Raw genomic sequence first — 22,918 nt, 5'->3', positions numbered from 1 at the left:
AAATAAATAAATGTTAAGGGTATGTTCCCTTGTGTACCTTGCTTCTTTTACTGAGGGTGTCATCACACTATAGAGATGGGGTGTGAGTGATTAGATTAGGGGCTGGATGGAAACTGAATCTAAAGACTGTAAGACTTTCCAGACATCCTTGCTTTTGAACACACCATCGTAGAGAGCACAACCCCCCCCCCATGTTTCAGTATCTTAAATTGGACATAAAAATACAAACATTGAAATATTCTCACCTATTTTCAGAAGCTTAAGCACCAAACTGCTTTTTAATATAAAACTATCTGGAGTGCCCATCTTGTTGAAGGGCAGTATTTTCAGCCACTTGGCTGAAGAAGAATGTACATTTGTTGCTTCTGAGCTTCATGGTGATGTTAGGCAAGGAGGTGATGTAAGAGAAAGGCATATGCCATGGTCTATAGTTCTTTAGTGAGTCAATATTCAAGCAAAAGGCTTTTCTATGTTATAGAGAAACTTAAAAACAACTAGAGTGATAGCCCACTGAGTTTTTCTACAATAATTTTGGCTTCTACACCTCATTTTGTATCTCGATTAAAGGTTTAGACAATATTCTAAAAAGTAAACTTTGCTAAGAATTTTATTACTTTTTAGATGTACTTATTTTATGTGTCTGCGTATTTTGCTTGCATGTGGGTATGTATGCTATGTGTATGCTTTGGGGCCCACAAAAGTTAGAGGAGAGACTTGGGGGGCCCTGAACTGGAGTAACGGGTGATTGTGAACTGGTTACTAGGAATTGAACCTGGTTCCTCTGGAAGAGCAGCAAGTACTCTGAAACACTGGGTCATCTCTCCAGCTCTCTCACCAAGAATTTCTAAAAATCTAAACGGGAAAATTTTGTGCTCTTTCTCTGATCTTATTTCTGTGTTTCATAATGTTTTAGTGTTTGAGACAAGATCTTACTTCGTTACCCTGGCCTGACTCAAACTCACGAAGAGAACGAAGCTAGTCTTGAACTCACAGAGATCTGCCTGCTTTTGCCTCCCTGGTGCTGAGATGAAAAGGGTAACACCAAGGTGACACCGCACCTGGCCTTTATCAGTGCTTTTATCTCAGCTGTTCCCCCCGCCCCCCACAAGCTCCTTGGCAGAAGATATAAGATCAAATTCTCACCTCCCACAGGTTACTTGGTTGCTTACTTCACAGGTTACACTAAGTAGAAAGACCCTTGAGACGTGCCATGCCCTCCCATCAAATGATTACAAGGAGTACAAGTATCCCTCACATTATTGTTTAAATAGAAACTAGCCCGCAAGCTCATGTGTTGAATTCCTGGCCCCTCCCTACACAGTGGTGCTTTTTTGGCACTTTGGGAAATATTGAAGAGTAGATCCCACTGGAGCAAGTAAATCACTGGAGGTCTGTCCCTAGGGACAGGGTCTTGCTACACCCCCCTCTATATTCTCCTTTTCTGCTTTCTATTCCCCAGGAGCTAAAAAGGGTCCTCCATATCGTACGCTCCTTCTACCATGATGTTCTTTCTGCCCAAGCCAGTGAGACCAAGCAGTCATGGACTGCACCCCGTGTAATCATAAACTGGAAGAAATCTTTCCTCTCAGATCTCTTCCCTTGCGGGGGGGGGGGGGGGTGTTGTCACAGGAATGGGAAGAACAACTTGGTTCCCAGCTGGTGGTACTAGTCTAAAAAGCTCTTCAGTCTTTAGGACATGGCGCCTGCCTGGAGGAAGGCCCTAGAACACTAGTTCTCAACCTTCCTAATGTTACAGCCCTTAAATACAATTCCTTACCTTGTGGTGACCCACCCCCAACCATAAAATTATTTCGTTGTGACTTCATAGTTATAATTTTGCTGCTATTGGTGATCATAATGTAAATATCCATGTTTTCCAATGGTCTTGGGAGACCCCTGCGGAAGGGTCATTTGGCCAGCTCCCCAGGGGTCATGATGCACAGGTTGAGAACCACTGCACTGGAGGTATGCCTCTGAAGGTTATACTGTTCCCTGGTCTATTTGTTTCTCTTTGTTTCCTTTCTGCCCAGAGAACAGCCTCCTTTTCTACAGGATGTTGCTGCCATAAGATCCTGCTTCACCACAAATCTAGAGTCAGTACCCATGGACTGAACCAAAAGACGGCCTTCTTCCACTAGATGTTACCCATCAGATGCTTTGCTATAACACAGTGAAAAGAAAGACACTGAGTGACCGAGAATGTGCCTTGATTACAGGTCAACTGTTAACAGGAACAGTGACAGGTCTGAGAGATTGTGCCATCCAGGCTCATGGAGCCTTCATTGTGGCTATTATAGCAGTCTGTAGAAGGCAGGTTTCGGCACAGAGACAGTTCTGTATCCGTCTGGCACCAGGGCTGTGCCGCTCACTGTATTAAGAAAGCATTTGTCCATCTCGCAAAGCAGCTTCATAAAGATTTACAAGAATGAGTTTCCCCTTTCAAAGATAATCATCCCAAAGAGTTGCTATCCACAGGGGATAGAAATTGAAATTGTAATTTACAGGTCTCAGACCTAACAGAGCCTATAAATCTGTAAAAATTTATCTGCTCTCTGTCAGAGTTTGGCTAACGAGCCTGTTAGCATTTCCAGCTCCTCCAAATGCCTGTATTTAATGCTTGGCTGGCCTTCTTATGTAGCATAACCAAAGAGGCATTTCTTAACCACCCTCGACCCCTGCGATCTAAAATAACACAGCCAGAAGCTCTGAAACGTGTTCCGCGAAGCATTAAAGAGTTCATTAAGGCTCTGTCTGGTTTAGTTCTGTGTAACAACACAAGATCTGATGTTCTTAGGAGGATTCGTCCTGGCACCTTACAGAGAATCTGTGTCTCGTGACCAAAACAAATAGGGCAGCTTCAGGGGTGGGGGTGGGGGTCTAGGGCAAAGCTTTCCTTTTGTATTATATCCAACACCTTCATCATTAGCAGCAGCAAACTAGGGAACAAAAAATATCACACACAAATCTATGTCATCTAGAAGTGATGGTGGCAACCAGAGGATGGAAGTTTCCCACCTGGTAGCAAACTTTAGTCTATTAGTGTGAAATTAATATCACCAGTAAAGGAGCTAGGGCCAGATTGCTTTTCCCAAATAGATATCATGGGCACATGGAATGTTCTTCCAAGGGCTGGCAATTGTGAGCCCTTGAGTGTTCATGGCTTGGTGGCTGGGCTGGCAACCTAAATGCTTTTGACCACAAACCCGAAAAGCTAGGGGCTGATAGCTGCAGGCTTTAGGAAGCGTAGACATCCAGTTGATGGCTTATTGCTCTGGGCCTTACCTAACAGTGCGTCTCCCCACCCCCACCCCACCCACCACCACCACAGGCACACTGAGCTGCTAGCGCCATTCTTGGTTTCCAGGAGCACAGAGCTACAGACAGCAGTAGCTTTAACTTGTATTACAGTTTTAAACAGCTTTGGGCACTTGGTCCTTCAGCCCTAGAGTGTTAGCAGTTAACTCTAGTTGGCAGAACAGTTCTCAGGCAAAGGGTGTCTGAGACTCTTGGTCCTTCAGGGTTTGTGGTTCACTGAATCTCATGGACAAAGGCTCACAGTGTCTCTGCCCTAGGCCTTCATAGCCTTCAATCTTTTCCTGTAGCCTCAACTTTTGCCCTCCTTTGCTTTCTTTCTGCTTCCAAGCCTTTCTGGTTGCCTCTTCTGACTGTTGTTTCTCTCTTGACTGCTCTCCCAGTGTCAGCTACTCTCTCCTTAGTACCGTTGTATCTGTTGTTCTTAGCATCAGAGCCTGGGCCTTGACCTCTCTAACAAGCTAGGCTCACCTACCTACTCTAAATACACCCGTTAAATAGGCAACAAATAGTGAAGAACAAAGAAAGGAGATTTATTCAGTGAAACCACATTGGAAGGAAAACAAAGATATCTTTCCAGTGACCTCCCAAATCCATCTTTGATGTCTTTAACATGAGGTGTGGGCTTAACTAGAAGGCAAGAGGTTGGCTGGAGAGATGGCTCTGTGCTTAAGACACTGGTTGCTCTTCCAAGGACAAGGGTTCAATTCCTAGCATGGAAACTCACAAAAGTCTGTAACTCCAATTCCAAAGGATCTAATGCTCTCTTCTGGCTTTTGCAGGCACTACACACACATGCAGGCAAAACATCAACACACATATAAATAAGTTAATATATAATTAGGAAGAGAGAGTGGGGGGAGGAGAAGGGGAGGAGAGGAGAAGGGGAGGGGAGGTAAGGGGAGGGAGAGGAAGTGAGAGAGGAAGCAAGAGGTACACAGAACTGGTAGAGCAGTCTTGCCTTGGTACTGTCCATCACAGACTTATCATTATTAGCTCCACCCTCTCCTGCAAGGTGTCCTAACAAATTGTTAGAGCAGATGTTTATCCTGTCGCTGGCACTGGGGTTTTAGCCTTTTCCTTCTCCCAGCACGAGATTTCTGGGAAAAATTACAATTCCTTGGGGACCATCCTTTCAATAGTCTTATTGCCAAAGGGAAGGGCCACAAGTGTCTCTTAAGTCTTCATTGCTGCCAGCACGTTTACACCGCCACCGTGGCCATTGCCACTAACCTGCTGCCACTTCTCCAGTCCTCTGTGTCACCATGTCATCCAGCCTTACTAATGGTAAGGAACAAGAAATGCTGAGGCCAGAAAATTTGTCCTGGGAAAGCTGTGCCTCCTGTTGCGACGCCAGGGGGCAGTACAGGAGGGTGTCTCTCAGCTGACTGAGGCATTAAACTCAACAGCCCGCTGCTGAAGGCAGAAGGGAGTGTGGCCAGGGTGTTTCCACCAACTACTACAGGAACTCTTCCTCATGTTCTTAGAGGACTGTGTTCATATCAGTCACAGCACAGCCCCTAATGCATATGAAGTGTGTTTGCAGAGCTTGAGGAAGTCCTCCGCTGGGTCACCAGGGGAAGTATCCTTCCTTCTTTGCCTGGGCGAAAATGATGACAGAGATATTTGCTTTGACCCAAAAAACTGGCCCAAGATGCTTGGAACGGCCATAGCTGCAATGTAGCTTCCTCAAGTTAGCCCCAAAGTTCTCAAAGCAACCAGGCCAGCGTGAGAGAGGGCAGCCCTCCTGGCTGTATGGTCATTGTCCTTTAGCTCAAGTGAGCAGGGACACCAGTGAGGGAATGGTCTAACAGCTGTCAGTCATCCCAGCCTCCAATATCATAGCTTTCTTAAGGGACAGTACCCATTTAAGAAGGGCCTAACCACAAAGGCTTACTAATAACAGCGATGTATCTATACTTGACAGTGCTCTAACAATGTTTCACTCTTGTCTCATTGCCCCAGGGAGTAGTGGGTGGACTCTGCAATCGATTGCAAAAAGTTCTTTACATACAGTTTTAATAGCGATGGAGATCCTAAATCAGGAGAGCCTTAATAAGTCACAGACCTTTGACCAAAGCAGTTAACCATGCTGCGGCTTGCCTTTGGTATCTGTTAAATGAAAACTGTAAAGTGGTTCAGGACTTCAAAAAAAAAACCCATTAGGTAAATGATTCAATATTTGATATGCTTCTTACTCAGCAAAGATGGGAAATTCTGATTTGATTTACATTTGATTGTCTCCTGGCTGACCGAAAAAGCGACCCAAGCAGCCATCTCTGTTCAACACGAACTTTGAGGGAATTAGACTATTAAAAAATGTAAAAAGCAACAAAAAACTAAACATTTAACTTAAGAGCCCCCAAGCTCTTCTTTTCCTCCTCCACCCTTGTAACAAATGCCTGCCATTTTCACTCTCCTTTCCTCTTTTCCTTCACGTGCTCATAAGGAGCGCTTTGCAAGTTGCTATCTGGGTGCTCTCATTTCCCGTTCACCCCTTACATACTGCGATCTGGCTCTTGTCCCTATTACTCAATTGAAAAAAAATTCTTGCTAAAGGCACTGCAACATTTGTTGCAAAACCCAAAGGCCATTTTTAGACTCTTTCCCAGCTTGAAGGTTTGCTGGCTTTGTCCTGCTAACAGCTTCCCTTGGTTTCACCCACACCATGCTTCTTGACTCCCCGGGACCTCAGCTGGGCCATCGGGTCAGCACAGCAGGCAGGGCTGAGGATGTACAATGACGTACGTGATGAGCTGCTTCCAGGCCAACTGCCTCCTTGCAGCTATATAATAAGTGGACTCCAGTGGGGTGCTCAGCCTCAGGACCGCCACTCTCCAGCCCTTGCTATAGAGATCTAACTCTTTGTACATTTGAGAATGATTGCCCAGGGCATCAATGGGCTTCACTTCCCTGGGAGACTCTTAGAAGAGCGTGGCAGGGGAAAAGAAACATAACTCTAACCTGATGCTGCAATTCAGTTTAAGCTCACAGTTAGCAGTTTCACCTCTTTTCCAAAGCTCATTCTAAATTTCCCTCAGCTCTTTATCCATTCTTCAACTGAGGGACACTTAGGCTGTTTCCAGGTTCTGGCTATTATGAATAAGCCTGCTATGAACATGGTTGAGCATATGTCCCTGTTGTGTGGTGAAGCATTTTCTGGGTGTATTCCAAGGAGTGGAATAGCTGGGTCTTGAGAAAGCCCTATTCCATGTTTTTTTAAGAAAGTGCCAGATAGATTTCCAAAGTGGCTGTACTAGTTTGCATTCCCACCAGCAATGAAGGAGTGTTCCTCTCTCCCCACATCCTCGCCAGCATGTGGTGTCACTTCATTTTTTGATCTTAGCCATCCTGATGGGTGTAAGATGGAATCTCAGAGTCATTTTGATTTGCATTTCTCTGATGACTAAAGAGGTTGAGCATTTCTTTAATTGTTTCTCTGCCTTTTGATATTCCTCTGTTGAGAATTCTCTGTTTAGTTCTGAGCCCCATTTCTCAATTGGGTTATTTGGTTTTGTGGTGTTTAATTTCTTGAGTTCTTTATATATTTTGGATATTAGACCTTTGCCAAATGTAGGGTTGGTGAAGATCTTTTCCCAGTCTGTAGGCTGTCGCTTTGTTCTGTTGATAGTGTCTCCTGCCTTGCAGAAGCTTCTCAGTCTCATGAGGTCCCATTTATTAATTGTTGACCTTAAAGCCTGGGCTGTTGGTGTTCTGTTCAGGAAGTTGTCTCCTGTGCCAATGTGTTCCAGGCTCTTCCCCACTTTTTCTTCTAACCGATTTAGTGTCTCTGGTTTTATGTTGAGATCTTTAATCCAACTTGGACTTGAGTTTTGTGCATGGTACATTTACACTATGGAATACTACTCAGCTATTATAAACAAGGAAATCCCAAAATTTGTGGACAAATGGATGGGACTAGAAATGATGATAATGACTGAGTTAACCCAGAAGCAGAAAGACTCACATGGTATATACTCATTTATAATCGGGCATTAGCCCAAAAGGCACATCCCATGAAAGTCTTCACTTACCAGGATATTGGGATAGTTGTGAGGACATCCTACTGGGACTCTAGGTAAGAGTAATATAGGATATGGGGAAATAGAAGGACCCAGAGGGTCCTAGAAACCTACAAGAAGAACATTGTGATGGGTGGATCGGGACCCAGAGGGTTCTGCTCAAACTATTGCATTAACCAAGGACAATACAATAGTAAACATTGAACCCCTACTCTGATTTACCCAATGGACAGGACATTCTCCACAGTTATGTGGAGAGTGGGGACTGACTTTGACATGAACTCTGGTGCCCCATATTTGACCACCTCCCTTGGGTGGGGAGGCCTGGAGGCATTCAAAGAAAGAATAAGCAGGCTACCAAGATGAGACTTGATAGCCTATGACCATATAGTAGGGGTCACAGACCTAGGGGAGGAGAATAGGGTGAAAGCGGAAGGGAGGGAGGAATGGTAGGATACAAGTGATGGGATAACGATTGAGTTGTAATCTGAATAAATTAATAAAATTAAAATAAAAAAAATTTTTAAAATTCCCTCATCTCCCAATTTTCCTAGCTATGAAAACAGCTGGTGATATGGTCAAGGCTCTCATTGTCAAGGACTCGGCAGCCACAATTAACATACATTATTTAAGCTGGGACTACTGCATTTATCTGTAATCAGGGATGGATGGTGACATGCCAAGTGGATCCTTTGAGCGCCAACACATTCCTCTCTGCATACTACTGTAACAGCAGCTGCTGCTTCTTACTCAGAGTCTGTTTTTCCCCATAAGAAGTTAACTACTGTAACCTTCTGGTCTCTGTATGCAAGACGCCTGGAGTGTCCAGATCATGGTCTACTTTGTAGTTCCATGTGGAGCGTGAAATGATGGGAATCAGAAGACCAGAGTCCTCCAGTACATTGTTGAATATACTGGCCAGTGGGAGCATACCTATTTCAGCCCTTTGGCTCCTAGATTCATATCCTTTCTAATGGGGAAACAGAACCATGTGAAAGGCTGTGACTCCATGGGTAGCCCACACAATGGCACACCAACATGGACCACAATTGGCACTTTACTTCTGCTTCTCATCTTCTACATTGGATGATACTTGCTAGAAGCAGAGAAGGTTCATAGCTATAAGGTCACTCCTTTATCTTTGGTGTGTCTGACAGTTGGCTGCTGTTTTTAGGATAGCCTATGACTATGAATCAGATTGAGAAATCTCCCCAGGCACAGATGTACCATGAGAGTTTATGGGAAATAGAAACAGTTACCCAGAATAAGTGTTTACACCACGGTGGCAAAACACTGTCTCTTCTAGGAAAAGACTGTGATCCACTTGGGAGAAATGCCACATGGATTGCTGTGTGATTGTATTGATCATGTTGTTAGCACATTTGTTGCCTCTGTGTCTGTCACTCTCTCAGTGTATTTGTTGGATTAACTGTGCCTGTGAGTAAGATCGGCAAATTCCAGCTTGCTGAATCTCCTGACATTGGTTGTGTAATGCTTTTTCTATAGTGGTTGCTTTTGGATATTGCTTAAAATATGATACAAAGGGGCAGGGAAAATGGCTCAGTGATGAAGAATGCTTGCTGCTATTCCAGAGGACCCAAGTTCAATTCTCATAGCTAATAAACTCTTTCAGAACCTGATTAAAGATAAAAGAACCAATAACACAAAGTTGCTGCTCTTCCAGAGTACCTGAGTTCAGCTCCTAAGACAGGCTCACTAGCACCTGGAACTCTAGCTCCAGAGGATCTGACACCCTCCGCTGGCCTCTGAGGATACCTGCACACATATAGCATACATTCCTACAGACAGACAGACAGACAGACAGACACACACACACACACACACACACACAGCATACACTCCCACAGACATACACACACAGGCATGCACACATGTACAAGCACACACACGTAACATACACTCCCACAGACACACATACACATCATGGCATACACTCTCACAGAGACATACACACATCTACACACACACACACACACACACACACACACAAACCTTAAACAAACCTCAAAGTACTGTTTTCAATGAATACAGTTGCTTTCACACCCTCATAAAGCTGAAAACTGTAAATCAAACCATAAACTTGCAGTGTATAATTGTTGAACACCGTGCTTCAGAAGGTAAGCAATAATTTCAGCATCTTCAGGAAAGTTCTGTTACCAGTATATTATGCTCCCTTCACTCATGAAGTGCCAGCTTTTCCTTGCTGTTGAATTCTTCCTTCTCTGTGTGTTTCCTCCTCATGTGTCCTCTATCTTACAATCAATGCTACCTCTCTCAGCTCTTCTTATAGAGGCACTCTCTCTCTTCTTCACTCAAGTAGTTGGTGGTTCATAATTGCCATAAACCAGGCAGAGCCATCCAAACCTTCCCAAAGGGTGCCATCTCCAAAACAATACCAATTTGTTGCAGCACGTCGGCTCTTGCTTGCTGTCTGTGTTTATGATTGCTGGTTGTCCTCGTTTTGTTTTTTGTTTTTTTTTCTCATGAGCCTTGAATCTTGGTTTGTTGTTGTTGTTGTACAGGCACTTGAAAATTGGCTCTGTTGTCTTCTATTAGCTACGTCTTAATTCTGATTCAAGTCTAATGAGACATCGCACATCTTTTCAAAATACAAAAATAAATAAGTAAATAAACGATACTTGCATCTCACACTTTAATTTGACAGGAAGGTTCACTTGAGATTCTTTCATCAGGTCTTCTTGCTCTGGGAGCTCTCTATTGCCCCCTGCTGGAAAGTGGCAGACTAATATTTTGATTATTACTGGGGAAACACTGTTACTTGATGTAATTACCCTTCAGGTTCTCCCTTCTATGCTCACTCACTTATCATTACTTCTGTTTCTTCATCTTATTTATCATCTGTGTTTAGAATGACTTCTTAAGATCCCATATTTCTACCAAAACTTGTGATTCCATAGACACTAGGGTTTTGGTTTGGTTTGGTTTGGTGGTAGGTTGTTTGTTGTTTGTTGTGTATGTGTGTGTTCTGGATTATTCCTGTTATTTGAAAATACTGCTCTTCTTATTCATTTACTCATGGGACAATTATTGTAAGGACTAGAAATCATTTCAGAAGTCCCTTACTCTAAGGGCTGTCAAATCTGTCTTCATATTAAGATTTCCTGGAGAATTCATCTGAAATGATGCCTGGTACTTACTCTTGAACATTCTCATCTTGTGTATCTGAGATATGTTATAAATCTGGGGGCTGGAGAGACAGCCCAGAGTTTACTGTAGATACTGCTCTTACAAAGGACAAAAGTTCAATTCCCAGCACCCATGCTGAGCAGATAACAACTGCCTGTTACTCCAATTCAAGGAATACAACATCCCTTGTCTCTTGTACACATAGGTACATACCACACCCCCAGCCCACATAATCAAAATTTAAGCATTTTTAAAAGAAGCTATAAATCTCTATTTTAACATACTTATGCAGTTTAGTAAAACATGCACTTGGCAAAAAATTAAATAATGCCAAATATCAGCAGTGGTGGGCAGAGATCAGGCTCTCTGCAAGGTCATCATTTACGGCCTGATGTGTTCCCTTAATCCTTTAGCAGCATGACTGGGGAAGATACCAGATTCCTCACTTTGAAAGAAGTTCAGATTTACTTAGTTTGAAGTAGAGTTGAAGGTTTTCTTCTCTGTCTCTGTCTCTCTGTCCCTCTGTCTCTGTTTGTCTGTCTGTCTGACTAAAGAATAAGACATTCGTTCTCTTCCTCTTGGGCTCCCCTGTCTCCCTCAAAGCATCCTGTGTTCAGATTCTTGAGGTTCCACACAGACAAGAAGTCAATCTTTCTATTGATCTGGTCCATCAAGCATGGGTGCCCCTGATCTGCTTTGTTTTACTTAAGGTTCTTTCTTCTCTTGACATGGTTCATGCTCACTGTCCAGCATCCCTTTGAATCGTGGTGCTTTCTTGTTAGCTCAAGCCTCTACCAACATGGCACCACCTAGCTCATTCCTTTTGACTTTTCTGTCTATGTTTTCTTCCTTGGCAATTCTCCCCAAGCCTATAAACTGCTCAAATAATACTCTCAAGTTCTTGCAATATTTCAACCTAGCCACAGGAAAATGCTATTTGTTGCGTATTTTTGCCTGGTTGGCTAGGAGCACTTGAAATTCACTGTTCAAAATGAATTCATTATTCTATCAATGTAATATATTCATACCTATCCTTGTTTCTTTCCTGCCATTTTTAAGCCTCCCACCACCAACTTTGCCTCTGAAGGATCCCACTTTTATTTCATATTGGTTTTATTTATCAGAATTTCTCACATCCACATCATTTGGGATCCCTGCTCTTTGCTCACTGTTCATAAGCCCTGTAAAAGGGTCTCTTGAAGGCAGATACTATATCACTGTGCTATCTATGTTGTCAGTACCTTATTCCCTCTCTGATACACAGGGAGAACTCTAAAGTATTCTGAGTCACTCGATACAGATTGAATTACACACACACACACACACACACACACACACACACACACACACACACACACATCAATGTGGTCGATGTCTTCCATTCCCACTTTCTACTTTTCCAACACTTTTACTGAGGCACCTTCATCTACTTCTTACTTGAGCCGAACTGAAATAACCATGGCTCTTGAATGTGTATCCCACTTTTCCTTTTGGTTTGTTTTCTTCCTGCTTGAAATGCCCATTAGCCCCATAACTGTCTATCATGCTCCTGCATGTCATCACAAAGACCTCTTCCTAAATCCCTAAGGCTCCAGATTCCCATGGGATTTGAATAGCACCTCTCTTAGAGAAGTGGTTACAATATTCTATTGGACTAAATTTATTAAATAGTAAGGTTGGTTGTAGAAGAGATTTAGAGTTTATGTGAGACAACTCTTCACTTAACAGCTACAGAGTAATTATTAGTCAGGCTTAGAACTCAATTCTCCCAAATCCCTTCCCAGGGCAATACTATCTATGCAATTTTTTAAAAACTTTTTCTTGTAGTGTATAAGGACGAGGGTTGAGTATTACTCAGCTCTGCTTTCTTTACAACATCCAGTGTAATCCCTTCCATACAGTAGATCCAAGAGACTTGTGGTGGCTTGAATGAAAATGGTCCCCATAGACTCATAGATTTGAATGCTTGGTCCTTAGGGAGGGGCACCACTTGACAGGGATTAGGAGGTGTGTCACTGTGGGGTATGCTTTGAGGTTTCAGATGCTTAAGCCAGTCCTAGTATCTCTCTCTTAGGCTGCCTTCAGATCTGGATGTAGAGCCCTCAGCTATTTCTCCAGCACCATGTCCACCTGTGTGGGGCCATTCTTCCCACAGTAACAATAATGAGCCTTTAAACTGTAAGGAAACAGGCCCGAGGGGGCTGGAGAGGGCCCAGCTGTTAAAGGCACTGGGTGGCTCCTGCAGAGGACCTCGGTTATTTTCCTAGTGCCTACATGGCAGCTTCTAACTGTCTGTAACTCTAGTCCAGGGATCCAATGTTTTCTTCTCAGCCCTGTAGACACCACACACACATGATGCACAGACATATGTGCAGGTAAAACAACCATAGGCATAAAACAAATTAACAAATCTTTTAAAAACATAGATCTAAAGGGATGATAATTTTTAAAGGCGCTGTACAAGTAAATAGTGAAATTTATGAATCATACTAAACTAGAGAATGAACAAGTTCTAACCTTTTCTCTCTTGAATAATTTGCAGATTCATATATGATTTTCAAAAATCACAAAATTCTAGAGCTTCATATTCATATTATGTTATGATTCTCCATCAATGGTTCTCAACCTTCCTAACACTGCAACCCCTCAGCAGAGTTCCTTAGATAGTAATCCCCAACTGTAAAATTATTTCATTGCTACTTCATAACTGTAATTTTGTCACTCTTGTAAATCATAATGTAAATATCTGTGCTTTCTGTTGGTCTTAGGCAACCCCTGTGAAAGGGTCATTTGACCCCTAAAGAGGTCACAAAACCCACAGATTGAGAAACACTGTTCTACAAGTAAATAAATAAATAAATAAATAATTCTAATTTCTCAACAAAATACAAACAAGTCCATCCTTTCCTCTCTCCAATCTTTTTAAAAATAATTTTATAGAGCTTGATTTTTTTGGCAATTCCATAGTGTATATAGCACACATCACTTATGACAACCCCTAAATTTCTCTCCTGCCTTTTTATTTTAAGATAAGTTCATAGTTTATTTCTCCAGTGACATTTTTACAGTTGAATATAAGTTAAAGCCCTGCTTTCACACCAAAGCCAGGGCCTTTCAGTGGTACAGTCAAAGAAGTAAGGCCTCCAGCTGGCTCACAACGGAAGCGGCCACTGCTTGGCCCAGATTTTGGAATGTTCCCTGCTCTGAGTTCATCAATAATCTCTTCAATATCTTCATGGTAGTTGTCATTTATTTGAACCATTGGTGCATTTCCACAGGCCCTCAAACATTCCACTTCCATTAGAGTGAAAAGTTTGTCAGGTGCAGTATCTCCAACCTTTATTCCGAGCTTACTCTGATGGGTCTCTCATAAACTGTCAGAATCTTGAAGCATGCAGACCTGAGTATGGTACTTTCCAACTGGCTTTCCATTATACAGTGTGTACAAAGTTGCTACTTCATATACTCTCACTGGAGGCACTTGTGAAACTTCTGCCACCTTGTTCATCTTGGAGATGGGCAGCCATCCATTCTGTCTTTGGGCCAGATCCAGGACTGGAAGGACAGCTGCTGCTTTATGCCCTCCCGGGTAGTTTTTCACTGTTGCCTTCATCCTCTTATAGTTTTCTGGTGTGAAATCAAATGGAGTATCTGGGTTATTCTCAGGAGTATCTCTATGCATAAATAAGGCTCCTCCAGCAACATTTTGCACTGCTCTCTTACGCAAATTCCTTACATGTTGTCCCCACTGAGTAGTGAGGCCTGTCACTCTGGCCCACAGTGCCAAGGAGAACATGGCAGGGTACATGGCTCTCCTATCCTGGCCACTCTAAGATGACTCGGAACATCTCTCTCTCCTACCTCTTAATTCATCCTTTTAGCCCGTAACTCTCCACCCCATATGTACCTCACACTCTTAGTGAAAGTTCTTCACCAGTGCACACTTAAGAGAGGGAGAACATTTCCTTTTTGCAAGCAAGTAGTTTTACCTACTTAGAAAGACTTGAGAGCTCTCATACACGTCAAGACACCCTGAATTTTTTTCTTTTTCAGAAAAAAAAATCACAGTACAGATGTCCAATAACCAGGCTGGGTCCATGTAGAAAGAGGAAGAAAAGAAACAAATCTTGTAGATGGAGAACAAAATTTGAAGATAATTAATAGTGACAGATCAAAAGACTATGCTTCATTTTACTGTTAACATTGCCGCTCTTCCCAGATTTTGTTGTCAGATACTGGAGAGGAGAGGCGAAAAGAGAAGTGTAGGAAATAAGGGTAAAATTTAATGTGAAGGAGGCATTAGAAAGCCAAGCTTAAAGCAGACAGGCAATTAAAGGATAACATGACTGCCAGGGGACATGTTAGCCAATGATTACAGATGACTAATTCAAGGCTCAGAGAGGTTTTTAAAAATCACTCTACAGCCTGATTCTAGTTTTCTCTCTACCTCCTCCCAGGCTCACTCTCGCATCCCCTCCCTCCATCCCCCCCTCTCCTCCTCAGAGAAGGAGGGCTTAAGGGGTACCAACCCATCCTGGCCCCTCAAATCACAGCAGGACTAAGTGCATCCTCTCCCACTTGAGGCCAGACAAGGCAGTCCAGCTATGGGGAAAGGATCCAAAGGTAGGCAACAGAGTCAGAGACAGCCCCTATTACCATTGTTAGGGGCCCCACATGATGAGCAGCTGGTACTTATGTGTAGGGGGGTCTAGGTCCTACCCATGCAAAGCTCTTTGGTTGGTGGTTCAGTCTCTGCGAGCCCCCAGTTGACTTTGTAGGTCTTTTTCTGTTCCTGATGCCTCCAGATCCCTCAATCCTTCCTCTCACTCTTCCACAAAACTCCCTGGGCTCTGCCTATTGTTTAGCTGTGGGTTGCTACATCTGTTTCCATCAGCTGCTGAATGAATCCTCTCAGAAGACAGTTATGCTAGGCTCCTGTCTGCAAGCATAGCAGGGCACCCTTATTAGTGTCAGGTGCTGGCTCTCTCCCATGGGGTTGGTCTCAAGTTGGTCCAGTCATTTGTTTGCTATTCCCTCACTCTCTGCTCCATCTTCAACTCAACATTTCCTGTGGGCAGGACAAATTTTGGGTGGAAGGTTTCATGGGAGGGTTGATGTCCCCCTCCCAGAAAGGTTCTTTTGACAGACTGCAAACTAACAGGAGCTACATAGACACGTGGTATGGAATTTGCTCTAAATGAACTTACACCAAAGACTACATGGGTTATATCCTGCAGCTCAAAAGTGACCAAGCCATAAGCCTATAAGGGCACTACGATGTGGAATTCTGTTACTTTGGGGGAAAATAAATGTGGGACCATAACAAAAGAGCATTATAGCCTGGGAACTCAGATTTAGTTAGCCTAAATTTCATGTTCAAATTTAGAAGTAGTTGTGTGAAGTATTTTTTTAACAACAGAAAAAAATTCATAAAACAGTGCACTTTTCAAATACAGTTGTGGGAGCAGTAAGCAGATGGTTATAGCAAACTAGAGAAATCACAGCTATCGGCCCCAGATGTTGGCTGATGACTCGCAGCTTTTTGGTTGGCAGAACTTTTCATTTTGTTATTACATCATAAAAGGATTGTAGCTACTAGTCACAGATGCTAGGTCTGCACAGAGATAGGCAAGGAATGGCTATTTAGTGGGCGTGGTAGCCTGAAAGAGAATGCCCCTCCTGGGCTCAGATATTTGAATACTTGGTCCCTAGTGGGTAACAGTGTTTGAGGAGGGGTACACAAGTGTGGCCTTGCCAGAGGAAGTATATCACTCCGGGCAGGCTTTGAGGTTTCAAAGCCATGAGCATTCCTAGGTCTCTTTCCCTACTTGCTGCTCAAAGCTCAAAACGTGAGTTCTCGCTATGCCACACCAGCAGCCAGGCTTGCTTGCTGCCACCCTCCACCCCATACCCTCACCCACTCCCACACTGTAATGGTGATGGGCTCTTACCCATCTGGAACCATAATCCCAAATGAACCTTTCCTTCTATAGGCTACCTTGATTATGGTGTATTATCACAGGAACAGAAAACTAACTATTACAGGGGCTCAGGAGATCCCTAGATAAACTGTAGCGGGGCTCTGGACTCGCAGTATTCAGGCCTCTCTATGGCCACTGGAGTTGCAATCAGTTCATCCGCCTCGTGAATGTCTTCAACCTGAAGGCGCAGCTTCATTCTTCCGTTCACAAGAACTGTGACTGCTTTCTTTCTGCTCACCAAAGGGTCTCATCACGTCCATATCACAAGGCCAGGGATTTTGGGCCCTTCCTGGGCTAAACAGTCTATAAATCCTATGTTTTCTTATTTCCTTTTCCCTATAGAGAATGTTTTGCAAAGAAAGAAACATGATTTCCTGGAATTTCTACATGCTTTTTGCAAGTCTTAAAGAAAAGTATTCCAAAAGTCAGTTTCTTGTTGATTCCGCTTGGTTTGATCTAATTTCTTATATATATTTCTTATAAACACCCTATATTCTATACAAGAAGTTGCAGTGTTCTTTTTAAAGGATAAAATTAAATAAAGTCATCATCAGGAAATTAATCAACAGTTCTCGTTCCTTTCTGTGAAATTTCAATTAAATCCATTAAATTCCAGGGCCTCAACACAAACCCACAAGCCTTATTTGAGTAGTCTAATGCTCTTTGTTTTACCAACAGCTGACCTCTTTCCTCACAGATTTGAATCGCTTTAAATGAACTATCAGGCTATAACACAAACTTCCAGGATTCCTTTTTTTTTTTTTTTCGAGACAGGGTTTCTCTATGTAGCCTTGGCCATCCTGGACTCACTTTGTAGACCAGGCTGGCCTCGAACTCACAGCAATCCGCCTGCCTCTGCCTCCCGATCGCTGTTTTTTTTCTACATCTCTATGACCCGTGCAGTGGTCGTGACTTATTTGCAAAACATTTTGAACAGCTGTGCTCTGCCAAACTAAGACTTCAACTGACCAGCAGAGGGAGCTCCAGAAGATGGCTCAGCTCCCAGGGATCTTCCCAGGGCCTAGATGCCCCAGGAAGCCTACATGCATCCGGGCCTGCTCTCTGCAGGAGGAAGTGCTGTCCATGTTGGAGTAGAATACGGTAGAAAAGGCCAATTATAAGATTCTGATTTATTGATTTATTTAGTGGTTTACTTAAAGCGCTGTTTGTACTGCCTACTCACAAGGCGTGACTTCACCCGATATCTGGAGCAGGATGACCTGCAGAAATAGCTGAAACAGTGGCCACTGGCCACAATAGCCTGCTGACTGCGCCTATAAAATCTGGCTTGCTTGCGTACCCCACCCGGTGGTTTTATAAAATGAAAAGACAAACTGGACCCAGCACTGGAGTGTTTCGGGAGCTGTCCTGGCCCTGATCCACGATGACATCTCCTGCTCTCACTGGTGTCAGGGACCTCTTCTAGAAAGATTCCCACACAAATGTATTGGGGGAGAGTTGGCATTCTGTCTGTGGCACCGTGGGGAATACATTCTCTTGCCTGAAATCTTTAGAGGAAGGGAAGTCTCTTTTGCACAAGTTTGTCTGTACAGCTCAGTGTCTCTTGTGTTTTGAAACCCTAAGTAAATTGATTCTGTGGATCCCTGGATGGTCGATGAGATGAAGAGAAAACTCAAAGAAGCTCCAACCAAAGACAACACTGGTTTGTGGGGTCTCAAATTATTGAATTATCACATCTTTTTCTTCCACAGTAAAGAACATGTAGTACTTATATTAATACTGTCCCCTGCCACCATTGCTATTGCCGTGCTCTCTCTGTCTCTCTGTCTCTGTCTCTCTCTCTCTGTCTCTCTCTCTCTCTCTCTCTCTCTCTCTCTCTCTCTCTCTGTCTCTCTCCCCCCTCTCTCTATCTCTCTGTCTGTCTCTCTCCATGTCTCTCTCTATCTCTCTGTCTGTCTCTCTCCATGTCTCTCTCTGTCTCTGTCTCTCTGTCTCTCTGTCTCTTTCTCTGTCTCTGTCTTTCTGTCTCTCACAGTCTCTCTCTCTCTCTCTCTCTCTCTCTCTCTCTCTCTCTCTCTCTCTCTTTCTCTCCCTCTCTCTCTCTCCTCATGCTGAATCCTCACGTTATCCCTTAGAGGTAAGTCTTAATGCTCTCATCTATTAAGGAAGAAGTAAAGACTTAGTGAAGAAGTCAACCAAGGACACAAGCTAGAAAGCTGTTTATGACTCCAAGGGCCCGTGTTCTCACCAGTGTTAAGAAAATAACACCATCTCACAGCTATTTTGCACTGTACAGATCACTGTGGCCACTATTGTCTCCACTTCTAAATGGTTCTGTGAGGGAAACACAAATAGTAACATCCACGCCTCCCAACTCCTCTTTACCTCGTGAACTCTGAATTTTAAAATTTGGGTTGGGACTGTCCAGTGGTTAAGGGCATTTGTGGCTCTTGCTGAGGTCCTGGGTGTAGTCCCTAGAATCCACATGGAGGTTTACAACCATGTAGAACCGATAGCTTCTTTTCATGTCTGCGGGCACTGGGCATGCATACAGTATGCAGACATACAAACGGGCAAACACTCATACATACAAAGTGTTTTTTTTTTTTTAATCAGGAAGCTAAAGCTCACAAGGTCAAAAGAGGTTTTTCATCTTTACATAAAGAGTAGAGCTGGGAGGGAGTAGGTGTCATGTGGGTGGCATACCACTCTGCTTTGCCACCTACAGGTGAGGGGACTCGGCTTTGCCCCAACACTTTAATCCTAACCCAAGTATTTACACCTTGAGTTTTTGCTTATAGAAATGAGAATAGTATTATGTTATTTACAAAGATCAAATGAAATAATGTATGAACACATTTACAAGATAAGTAAACAGTATACAAAGCCACAACTCTATTACTAAGATGATCTTAGGTTAGAATCAGGAACCAAGTTATGTGTGCCTTCTGGCAAAATGGCAAGACAGAACAGAGTCACGTCTTTTATTGGCTTCTTTGTGTTAGTGTTCAGTGTTACTCATCTTCTGCTGTCCAAATCCCCAGCTAACCACCTTCCCTGCTCTCTTTGTCCTGCCTCTCCGAGAAGAATGTGCTTGAAAAAGCATTAGAAGATATTTTAAAGGCATGTTTATCCTACTTAATTTTTGATGCATCTGCTTGTCTGAACTGCCCTATGAGGTGCTATTCTTCTCTGTGGGAAGCCATCCATCCACTCCTTATTCTGCCTTCTATGAGGCTTAGAATCAGTCTTCTTGTACTTTGGACACAAAAACCAGGTGAGTTGCCATCACCGACAATCCTCAACCTCTATTTTGGCTGCACCAATCCATCCACTCAATTTGAAAACATCACAGTGAAAATGACCTTTATGAACCTCCTGCCAATCATCACAGCCCAGTGACACTGTGCTGCTGGTTACTGGCATTGCTCCATCATGGCTGGCAGAGAGCTATTGTCTTGCTACTCAGAATCATGAAAAAAAAAATCAGAGTGTTCACTAGCCTGGAAAAAGTTAAAAAGTAAAAACAAAAAGGTAAAAAGTAGTTTCTATTGAATAAATATTACATCTATGCTAATAAAATAAAACATTATAGGCCCCAAACATCAGTAAATCCAACACAACCTGTACATTATTGTAAATTTCCCTGGTGCCAATTTGTTATTGCTTAAAGCTAAGGAATTATGGGGGGCTGGAGACGTATCCCAATGGTTAAGAGCACTGGCTGTTCTCCCAGAGGTTCTGGGTTCAGTTCCCAGGACCAATATAGCAGATTTCAACTGTCTGTAATTCAGTGGTAGGGGATCTGATACTCTTACACAGACATACATACAGGCAAACACCAGCACACATTAGATAAATAATAAACAAACAAATAGATGAAATCTATCTTTTTTAAATTAAAGAATTACGAAAGAGCTTAAAAATGAAGAGATGGAATCCTTGTACTGACCTCTGCACAAAGGCATATGAGACAGTAATGCTTTCTTTATGTTAGTTTACAACAAACAGTTGGCTGTTTTTATTCTCTAAGAAGTTGATTCCCAAAATGTGTTTGTGCATGTGCACTGTGATGTAGGGTGTGAAAAGCAACAAGTGAAGAGCCTTGTGAGAGTGATGCTCTGGACTTGCTAGATCTATTTGTTCAATTCAGGGTTGTTTGATTGTTGAAGGAGTAGGCACTGAACAAGACAAATAGGTTGTTCACCACGTGTTCCTTAAGTACACATTCCAGACAGTAGGTATTGATGAAACAATTAGATGTTGGTGGGTGCTATTAAGGAGAAAACTGACATTCTAGACAGCCGATATTAATGCAATAATTACAAGTTTGGTATTAGAAAGGTGAAAAAATGAGCTTCCAGTGACTCAAAGTTAATGTTTTTAAAGATCAGGTGAAAGCTATTTTGTGAACTCTGAATGATTTACAGCCTCAAAGATTATTGAACATCTTAAATATCAACTATTATAAAAATAAACTAGAATGGCTAATCTTAGCTCCATCTCCCTCAAAGGTAATATAAAGGAAATAAAGGTTGATAAGATGGCTCAGCAGGTAAAGGTGCTTGCTGCCAAACCTGATGACCTAAGTTCAAACCTCATGATCCACATGGAAAGAGTCAGTTCCCAAAACTTGTCTTCTGGCCTCCCTGTGCACACTGTGACACATACAAGCCCCAACAAATGAGTATAATGAGTTTTTTAAAATAAGAAAGCACAGATTGATTTTGGAAAAAATATAAGAAATTAGAGATTCATTGCTTTAACCTCAGAGATCACCAAACAACCAAAAAACAAAACAAAATAAAACCTGCCAAAAGTGCATACAGTAGCATTAGAGGAGAACCAAAGAGGGATTTCTACGAGGATAGTGAATTCTGCTGACTTTTCCTCTTCTTGTTCGTAAGTTTTGCATCTTTTGTAATCATACCCCATTGGAAAAGCCTCGTGGCTTGGACTGATTTATGCCTACTACAGATTTTGGTTTCCAAAAGTACACATCCATGACTAAGTAGGCAGTTTCAGGCTGGCTGGCTTCATCAAGAACATTTATATATTGGCTGCATAATTGTATAACCAACTGAGGTCCCAGCATCAATGAGAATTTTCTGGTTGGCCCCCACATTGGAACTTATCACATGACCTGGAGAAGAAAGGGTTATAGAATAATTCGTGTGGACTCTCAGAGTACTGGAAGAGGAACTTATCAATTTTAATCTCCTCCTTAGTATAAGAATCTCTGTACCCCAATAAAAACATTCTTTCTTTGAATGCTTGAACGAAGAGAATTTACTTCTTTTGAGAATTCTCTTATGCTTTTTCTTTTAAAACAACAACAATAAAAATATCTTGTGAGGGTGGAGCTAGCGCATGCAATGGTACATACGTGAAGTTACACAGGCAACCTCCAGTGTTATCCTTGACTTTTTCTGTGGGGCTTATGGACCATGCCTCCAGGGGCACTGGCACAGAACTGCTTAGGTGGAGTATTTTCAAACCCCAGAAATCTCACATTTGAGATTTAAAATCTCATCCTAAGAATGGAAGGCATGGGACAAAGCTCTCTTGCTGTTTTCCATGCCTGCCCCAGGAGCGTGTGACACAGCCACCAAGGTTCCAGGCAGTTAGTCACCTGAGCTTGCCTCCTGATGTCTTTTCCCATGCAAACACAATATTGCTAGGGTCCTAGCCCCAGCATGCATCCTCAAAACCCCTCCCACTACCCAAGGTTTATACATCCCTGTTTCACATAAAATAAAGGGAGAGCACCATCTATTTCATCAAGGATCATCTGAGACTCAGCATGTATTCTGGGGAAAGGAGGCTACTCCCCCTTAAGGATTCAAAGCTGGACCTCCAGGCTTGCCTGCCATCTGTTACTGGCAATCTCACTAAAGGGAGCTAACTGTAAGATGATGGAAAGACTCTTTTCCACATCCCCAGTGAGTCTTATGCATGGACCTTGCTCCACGTCCTCCAGTCATTACTGAAGGCTGGGACTCCGAGTTCCATCTGTTTCCTCCTGAAAGCTGACTCTCGGACCTTCCACCTTCCGCACGTACCTCTGGCAGCACTTGCTTGGCAGTGGTGTCCCATCTCCTTATATAAATGCTGAGATTACAGGCCCATGCTACAGCTTTATATAGGTTCTGGGGACTCAAACTCAAATCCTCATACTTACAATGACGATCGCTTTACCCATTGAGTCATCTCCCCAGTTCCTTCTATGCTGTCAGACAGTAGATAAAATATATAACCAGTGTCTTAGATGGATCTGCGAGAGCCCCACAGTCCACATCAGATAGAATTTCACTTCTTAGTGATTTTGCCCCTCTCTACCACTAACAAGTCCCTCAATCCCCCACCCCCTAGCCCCCCTCACCCCATTGTTTAGGCTACTCATTTCATTTCCCCCCACAATTCTTTTGTAACATGACTCTCTAGACGACAGCCAGTATGGGTGTTGGAGATGGA

At 42.9% G+C, this 22,918-nt stretch overlaps 1 protein-coding gene and 1 pseudogene across 3 annotated transcripts in view; one reads left to right on the top strand and one right to left on the bottom strand.

The window, feature by feature from the left end:
• Positions 1-22,918, top strand: part of TSHR (thyroid stimulating hormone receptor) — a 114,605-nt gene that overhangs the window by 7,129 nt on the left and 84,558 nt on the right. The window lies entirely within an intron of this gene.
• On the bottom strand, positions 13,582-14,298 carry LOC311603566 (NADH dehydrogenase [ubiquinone] flavoprotein 2, mitochondrial-like; annotated as a pseudogene). The gene has a single exon. The product of its transcript is annotated as an NADH dehydrogenase [ubiquinone] flavoprotein 2, mitochondrial-like (transcript).

Source organism: Acomys minous (assembly GCF_964271855.1).
Source record: "Acomys minous genome assembly, chromosome: 8".
NCBI classification, from domain to species: domain Eukaryota; kingdom Metazoa; phylum Chordata; class Mammalia; order Rodentia; family Muridae; genus Acomys; species Acomys minous.
This window is presented reverse-complemented; position numbering and strand designations above follow the sequence as displayed.